Source organism: Macrotis lagotis, chromosome 1 (assembly GCF_037893015.1).
Source record: "Macrotis lagotis isolate mMagLag1 chromosome 1, bilby.v1.9.chrom.fasta, whole genome shotgun sequence".
Lineage (NCBI taxonomy): Eukaryota > Metazoa > Chordata > Mammalia > Peramelemorphia > Peramelidae > Macrotis > Macrotis lagotis.
Genome location: NC_133658.1, coordinates 129857386 through 129866844, shown reverse-complemented (window position 1 = coordinate 129866844; position 9459 = coordinate 129857386).

Below are 9459 nucleotides of genomic sequence, written 5' to 3'. Positions count from 1 at the left end.
TCCTGAATCTTAATCCCTAACCTGGGGTCAAATAGGAGAGTAAATAGGAAAGGGAAAATGAAATCTTTCTTCCATGGCATCTTACCCTTTGCTCCCTCAGAGACTCAAAGTCCTTAAGTTTTCTCATCAAAATCTGCTCTCAAGAAAGTTTCTAAAATTGATTCAGAGATGTTTCGAGTCACCAATGACAGATTTAGGGACTTCAGAGAACATTTAATAGATGAGGAAACTGAGACCCAATGACATTAAGTGATCTTCCCATGGTCACACAGATATTAAATAGTAGAATTGAGATTTGAATTCCCATCTTCTACCTACTGATCAATACAAATTTCATTGCTCTGTAAATAGAACTGAGGAGTGCCTTCTATGCCTTTATATCCTTTATAAAATGTAGTTGTAAGGGCAGCTAGTTGGCGTAGTGGATAGAGTACTGGCCCTAGAGTCAGGAGTACCTGAGTTCAAATCCGACCTCAGACACTTAATAATTACCTAGCTGTGTGACCTTGGGCAAGTCAGAACTCTATTGCCTTGCAAAAGCCAAAAAATAAAATAAAAATAAAATGTAATGTTGACCTTAAATAATCTCTAATGTCTTCACTAGGTGGCACCATAGTTTGTAGAGTGCCAGACCTGACATCAGGAAGACTAATGTAGTTCAAATGTAGTGTCAGATTCTTAGTAGTTGTGTGATCCTGGGCAAGTCACTTAACCCCATTTGCCTCAGTTTTCTCATCTGCAAAATGAGATGGTGAGGGAAATGGCAAATCATTTCAGTATCTTTGCTAAGAAAACCAAATAGGATAAGGAAAAGTCAGACACAACCAACACTGAACAACAACCACAATGTCCCCTTACAGGTCTATCAGCCCAAATAATAGCTTTTCTTCCCAGAAGAGTAAGGACTTTGCAAATTATCTACATGCCTTCACCATCCAACCCAGGCTAAATGCTTTCTCTTTGAGAAGATACATTCTCAAGACTAGAACAGTTTGTTTCTTCCCCATGGAGGGGGGAAGGGGAAGAGCACAGTTTGGTGTGGCCTCTACTCCAAATCCCTTCCCCTGTCCCCTCTAGCCAAAGCTGGCCCCATGCCCTCCCTGGCCAAGTCTAAGCAAATTCATCTTACTCACTGAACTTGGGACAAGTTGGATAGCAGGCATCTTCCCTCCAGCACACACATCAACTCTCTCTCTCTCTCTGGATAAGGGATTACCAAGGGCTGTAAGGTGCTCAGAAAACAAGGTCATCTTCCCCACTAGAAAAAGAGGATTAGAATTTTTTTATAATCACTTTGCATACCTATAAGTCCCACAAAGCTGTATAATTCTGTAAGGAGCAGATACATTAATTAGAAGTCTCTAGCAACATGGGGGTGATGATCAACCTTAATGGACTTGCTCATTCCATCAATGCAATAATCAGGGACAATTTGAAAATACCATCTGTATCCAGAGAAAGAACTGTGGAGGTTAAACAATGAGCAAAGTCTATTACCTTTGACTAAAAAAAAAAAAGTGTCTAATGTACTACATAATTTGGCTATCTCTAATATTTTATTTCCTCCTCAAAGATATGATTTCTCTCTCAACACATTCAATTTCAATCAATGTACAGCATGGAAAAAATGTAAAGATTATCAGACAGCCTTCGGGGGGGAAGGGGGGAAAATGTAAAATTAAAAACCTTACAAAAAATAATGGGTAGAAACTACTATTGTATATAATTGGAAAACAAATAAAATATTTTAAAAATAAAGGAATAAATAAATATACTTCACCAAAAAAAGGAAATCTCAAATTTTACTATAATAATGCCACTAAAAATTTTCCAGTTAATTTTATTTTAAAAAATAAAATAAAATTTTATTTTAAAAAATAAAATAAAATAACATGAATTTCTTACTGAATGTATCAACATAGTCTACAAAAACAAAATGGCAGGATCAGCCTCTTAAGTGGCAAGTTTCTTAAATCTGTCTCCCTGCAAATAGTTTCTAAAAGGGGAAGATCATACCATCTACTTCTTATTGGTATCAGATGGTACCAATCTATGTTTGGTCTTCATATAGGTCGAAGGAAGCAGTTGAAATAATGATGATGAATCTGAAGTCACAAGACCTGAATGCAAATTCCAGCTTCGCTACTGACTAGCCTGTGTGGCCTTGAATAAGTAATATAAATAATAATAAAATAATAATTAATATCACGTACATAGCATCTATTGTGTAAAAGTCATTTACAAATATCTCACTTGATTCTCCCAACAGTTACCTCTCTAGACCTTAGTTTTCTCTCATCAATAAAATGAGGGGTGTTAGACCAGAGGCTCCTTAACAACTCTAAATCTTTGATCCGTTTTTATGCTGGTAGTTCTTCATAAACCTAATCTACAGTAACTACTTTTGGAATTGTCCCAAGTTTTATTGACATTCATTTCTTTCCTAGTCCTTTTTTTTTTTCTTTTTTGAGGTAACTGGGATTAAGAGATTTGCCCCGGGTCCCATAGCTGTTAAGTGTCAAATACCTGAGGCTAGATTTGAAATCAGGTCTTTCTGACTCCAGAAGTCTGCTTCTCTAAACACTGTACTACCTAACTGCCCTATTGCCTTTAATTTCATGTAAATTCAGTGAGAGCTGGAATAATGTTGCTTCTCCTTGGCCAGGAACTCTAGATGCCAAAAGTCTCCAACACGAACAATGGTGAAGAGAATTATGAACTCCCTCCCAAGTTAATAGAATCACTCACTGGAACCTATTTAGAATGTTTATGTGTTTGCTTGGTTGTCTTTTGGCTGGATCTGTGATTGCTTTGGCACAGGGAACTCCTGAGGAGCAAGCTGTCTCTACCTAAGCAGCTCAACCCTGACTCTGAAACTCATAGAGTGGCCTGGGGCAGCTAAAAATTAATTAATCACTTGCCCAGGCAGTCCAGTTTACTCTCTTTATTCACTATATCTCTCTCAGTGGTTGGTGCATAGAGCACCTGACCTGGAGTCAGGAAGACCTGGGTTTAGGTCAAGTCTCACCCTCTGGGTAACCCTAGGTAAGTCCCTTAATTTTTGTTTGCCTCAGTTTCCTCACCTGTAAAAAGAGGATAATAATATCACCTACCTTTCAGAGTTGTGAAGATCAAATGATACTCATTTGGAAAGAGTTTTGTTATATATAAAGTGATATATATATATATATATATATATATATATATACACACACACATATGTAGTGCTATATAAATTATTCTGTGACAGAGGCTTCTCAAGGATGAAGATTTTAAAAAACTTGAATGACTTTATTTACATTCAATTTTAGTTTGGTATACTATACTGGAAAGAGCATAGGAATTAGAAAGAATCTTAAGAGGGAGATTCAAATCTCGACAAACATTCACTTTCCTCCTTTGAAAAATAAAGGAGTTGGATAAAATGGTCTACTGATTTAAATCCTAAAAAATCTGTAAATTTGGTAATAAGTATTTTTTAAGCACCTTGTATATACTAAGCTCTATGTTTGGTGTGACAGATAAAAAGCCAAAACAAGACACAATCCCTGCCCATCAAGGAGCTCACAAATCTATTAGAGGGTTGCAACATATTCACCAAATAAAGTGTGATACAAGGTTGAATGTTCTGGGGACAAAAGAAAAGCCCAGACCAAGTGCTCTAAGACAGAAATCTGTCTCACTGGAGCTAGTAGCACTCTCATGGGGGTCCAACAAAATTTAAAAGTTATTGAGGTGCAGCCAGGTGGTGCACCAGTCCTGGCATCAGGAAGACCAGAGTTCAAATCCAGTCTCAGACACATAATAATGTACCTAGCTGTATGATCTTGGGCAAGTCACTTAACCCCATTGCCTTGCAACCCCCCCAAAAAAAAGTTAATTGGGAAATATTTAACAAAATACATAAAAATACAATAGAGAAAATATGTTAATATGTAGTTTTCTGAGTCAATATGTGACCCATAAGAACCAAAATGACATGAGGTGGGTCCTGAATAGAGATTAAAAAGGGGTGGTGCCAGTGAAGTGAGAGAGATTTCCAGATCTATGTATCCAAACTTGTCTCTATCCTGAATCACATCACTAACTGTCTATTAGACATTTGGATTGATTATTAATTCAGCAGTTTAAAAGAGAACTCATCATTTTTCTATCCTCTTGCAAAAGTTTTCATTACTATTGATATTGCCATTCCTTCAGTCAACCAAGATTTCTATTTTGGTATCATCCTTTATTCCTTCATTCTCACTGCCCCCCACATAATATAAATTACATTGTACAAATCTCATTGTTTCTATCTCAGTCTCTCTCATCTTTAACCATCATCATCTCTTTGTAGACTATAGCAATAGCCTCTTAATTTTTGTCCCTACTTCAAACCTCTCCCTCTCCCATATATCCTCCACAGAACTGCCAAAGGGGTATTCCTTTTATTTAGTTATTTAGTTAGTTGGTTAGTTAGTTAGTTATTTAGTTATTTCCATCCATATGCATATGTATATTTTTAGGTTACAAAATTTCCTTCCACCCTCCCTTCCCACCCCCTTTCCTCAGCAGCAAACAATCAGGTTAGCATATTGTGATGAACATGTTTACAGATTAGTATTAGTTATTTTCAGTATGAGGAATTAGGATTAAGGGAAAGAAATACATGAGATAGTTTTAATAAAGTGTTCATCAGATTCTGAAGGGTTGGGGTTTTGTGTGTGTGTGTGTGTGTGTGTGTGTGTGTGTGTGTGTGTGTGTGTGTGTTGTTTTGTTTTGCTTTTCTTCCTCTGGATAGGGATAACATTGTCCATAGTCAGTCTAATGACAGACAAAAAGAATTTTCCTAAATATAAGTCTGATCATGTCACTCCTCTACTCAATAAACTCCACTGGCTGCCTATTAACTCATTACCTTTAAAATCAACTTTTAGCAACTTTTAAAAACTTTTTAAAACTCTTTGCAACCTGGACCCAAACTATCTTTCTAGCCACATCACACATTACTCCCCTTCACAATCCTTGCAATCCAGTCAAACTGACATTCTTATTGTTCTTCATACAAAGCATGTCTCCCTGCTCTTAATGTATCTCACTTCCACCTCTTGAACCACCTCTCCTTTTTTACATAAGGTCTTTTCTTCTTCGTTCCCTGTGAATCACCAATTCTGGATTCATCTACATATGTACATGTGGTTTCCTCTGACAAAACTGAAGCTCAATGAGAGTAGGAACTATTTAACTTTTTGTATTTTCTCCAGTGCCTGGCACTTGACGAATTCCTGTTGATTGATTGCTTGAAAAAAGAATAGAGTAGTATGAGAATGAGAATAAAGAATAGCAAATAGCTCTGATTGTCAATGTACTATGTAAGCAGGGGCAGAATCTGGGGGAGGATGCTGGGACTTAGACTGAGTTGCTATTTTATCTGGATGGTGATGGATTTCTTAGGAAACGCCTCCTCCCATCCCCAGTTGAGTGTCAGGGAATGACTACTGAAGCATAGATGGGAGAGTGATCACAAAAGGGATCAGACAACCAGCACCTGAGGCTCCTCCAGCAAAAAAATCAATTTGCCACTGACCTTCCATCAGCTCTAAAAAGTCTGAATTAATTTTTTTTACTTTTCATAAGCTCTCTATGACCCAAACACAAAGATCTCCCTTAATAAGCACTCAGATTGGCAAAGTAACTAGAGGAGAAGAGATTTTATTTACACAGAGTACAGAAAAGATTTTCACTGAGACCCACAGAAGTCACAGAAAACCTCTTTTCTAGTGAGCTTTTGTCTCTTCTTGGGGACCAATATATTTCAAATAACTTATATTACTCTAAGTTTCTAGAAATGTAAGTTACTATCAATGCAGGCTTCAGCTGAGCCAAGTATGATGGCTATGAAGATGAATATGATTCTAAAAAAATAAAACTGTGTAGGGAAAGATAAGGAGTAATTATTTCACCCAAATGACGTATAAAAGGAAAAATTGATGCAAAAGAAGCTAGTGGGGGTGGGGGTGCGGGTGGGGGTGAGAGGATAATGATGGAACCTTATTCTCATTGGAAATGAGTTAAAGAGGAAACTATACATATCTCATAGATTATAAAAACCTTCTAAATTCAGAAAGAAATAAGAGGTCAAAGGGATAGGATTGGGGGAAAGGGTAAGGGTGGGATTCAGAGAGGGCAAGGTCATGGGTAGAAATAAGGAGTGAGAGGAGTGAAAAGAGATAAGATAAATAGAGAGAGAGAAAGATAATGAGGAAAAAATAGGAAGGAGGACAATACACAAGTAATTATCCCTTAGATCTGAATGGGTTGAATTTACCCATTAAATAGAAACAGCATATTTTAAAATTTTAATTTAATAATTTGTTGCTTTCTGAAAACATAAAAATGAGAGAAAAAAGATAAAATAAAGGGCAGGAGTACAATTTAGTTTGTAAAAATAATAGGGATAATAATCATGATTTCAAATAAATTTAAAATTAAAATAGATTTAATCAAAAGTGAAAAATAGAGAAACTATACTATGTGTTAGTAATATTATTCAACCTTTAAAATACCTGACAGTACAAAATACTGAGCATATACCTGCCAAACAGACACAAGAACTATATAAACCTAGAAGTTTTTTTATATACAAATAAACTCAGATCTAAATAATTAAAATAATAGTTATTGTTCATGGGTAGGTAAAGTCAATATAATTTTTAAATGACAATTTTATCTAATGAATCCATTTATTCAATATCATCCCAATTAAATTACTAAAAATTATTTTACTAAGAAAAATAATTTAAAAGCTCATTTGAAAGAAAAAAAGGTCCGGAACTTCAAAGAAAACAGGGGAAAAAGAAGAAAAGGAAGTAAATTCGGTATTATCAAACCTTAAATTATAAGGTGAGAGCATTATTGAACTATATGAAGAATAATTTTGATCATTTTATTTTTTTTGCAAAGCAATGGGATTAAGGTCACACAGCTAGGTAATTATAAAGTGCCCAAGGTCAAATTTGAACTCAGGTCCTCCTGATGCCAGGACTAGTGCTCTCGTACCACCTAACTGCCCCTAATTTTGATTATTTTAAATTAAAATTTTCCTTTATAAATAAAACCTATATCTCCAAGAACATAAGGAATGCAGAAAATTGGGAGGAACTTTCAAAGACAATCTCCCAGATAGGATGTTAATGGATTGGATTATTGCTGAGGGGTAGGAAATAATGAATTGATTGAATCAGAAAAACATGGAAAGACTTAATTTCATTGAAGAAAGATTCAATCCAACTTCATAGAAACAAAAGATATGAGGAAATAAGTATAGTAGGGTCTTACATATAGAAGTATGTTTGTATATATATGTATATGTTTATGTATTCAGATATCTGAAGTTAATTGTAGCCCTCCTTAGGGTGAAGGAGGGAGGTGAGTGGTGGAGGAGGGGAGAAATAAAGTTAAAAGTGGTAGTAGAAAACAAAAGAACACCAACTAGGAAGCAAAGATAAGCCAGGCATCTTTAAAAACAGTCTAGTATCTATTATATTGGTTTTCTAGAAATGGAAATTTATTGTTTTATGTCGAATCCTCTCTCATGGTCTGCTGTATACATAGCAATGTGGTTTTTTTATTTTGTATTTAAGTATAAAAAATTTACAAAAAATTAAGGAAAATAAAATAAGAATATTTAATCAGAGGCATCTGAATTTGTTTTGTCCAAGAAAAAAAAGGAACCGGAAAATAGAATGAGTAAAACTGTCAACAGAGGATTTACAAAAATATTAACTTGAAGAAAAGTAAATTCTGGCAGCATTTTCACAGATTGGAAAAGAATGAATTCTTGGATATGAAAGACAAGCTTAAAAAGCATCTTGTGCAAGCACATCATTTTACAGAAGAATAAACTGAGATCCAGAGACAGAAAGTGTCTTATTCAGAGACACACCTCTAATGACTTGCAGAGTCATGAACTCAGATCTGACTCTTCAGTGTGGTGTTCTTTCCATTATACTGTATTGTTGATGAGCACCTACATTACAGAAATACTCAACTTGCTGATTTTATTAGAGGTTTTCCTTAGGAATTTAAAGTTGTCAAAGAGTTCTTGGCACTCACTCTTTCCCATGAAGGAAAAAATGGGCATTTCTTTGTAAGGGCATCACTCACCAACAAATACTGGTGGCCTTAGGACAAAATGGTGCCTAGACTTATGATTGGCCATGTCACCACAGTGATTGGCAAGCAAAATGTAATCACAGAAAACTTTATAAGAAAAAAAACAAGTTAGAACAACTGGTTCACTGGAACTATTAATAATTCTCCACTATATAATATTCAGAGGCAGGTGTGCCAAAAGCCTGAAGATGAATCACAGAATGGAAACTCATTAAAGTTGTCAACTCCATTCATGAAAGAGGATTGAGCCATTCAACTGAGGTCATTTGACTGTCAAAGGGAACTCAACACCAGTACAGAGAGTTTGGGATGAATGCCAGGTGATAAGCTAAGGATTTGTCCTGAAGTCATGTTTGAACAGTAGAAGGAAATACAGAGTTTTAATTTATTTTATGGTTTGGGAAAGCAACCAAAACCATTAAAGAATTAAGTAACTGTCTATGGATAAGTGAAGGAACTTTTTGTTTCTTTATTCTGATGGTCATAACACAAGAAATGGACGTTTGGTAAAACAGAATAGTGAATGAATGGAGAGCTGGTTTCTCTTGGCTTCAAATCCAATGCCTACAAGTTGCGCAACCACAAGTAAGTCATTTCAGTACAATGGAAAGTGTGTTGAACTGGGTTTAGAGGATCTGGCTTCATATCCTAGCTCCATTTCTTCATATCTGGCAAAATGAAATTCTCTGGACCTCAGATCTTCATCTTTTCATTTTTTTTTTTTTTTAGGTTTTTGCAAGGCAAATGGGTTAAGTAGCTTGCCCAAGGCCACACAGCTAGGTAATCATTAAGTGTCTGAGGCCAGATTTGAACTCAGATACTCCTCACTCCAGGGCTGGTGCTCTATCCACTGTGCCACCTGGCTGCCCCTAGATCTTCATCTTTTAAGGGGATTGATCTGAACTCTGAGATTTCTTCCAGACTGAAACGTCCATCTATCAGATTCAGCTTCCTTTATAACCATAAGTTATGATTTTGATTTTGGAGACAAACACCTTCAATGACACACCCTTGATTTGAATGGATTTGTTAAGGCACAGTAGAGACATGAGGATGCTACAAGGTCATTGCTGCAGAAGTCACTACTCTCTTGAAGTAAAATGCAGAAGAATAGAATGGGATGTGTACAAAAATTACCTAGTAATGAGAAGAATTTATATTTTAACTAATTATTCTTACTACCTAGGCCAAGCTGAATTGTTTCTAAGTTGCTGGATCCTGATAGGTTGCCCTTCAAATTATAATATCTTAAGACAAAGCACCAATTTCTTCCCATCTTAATCATTGCCTTTATTTTCCTTC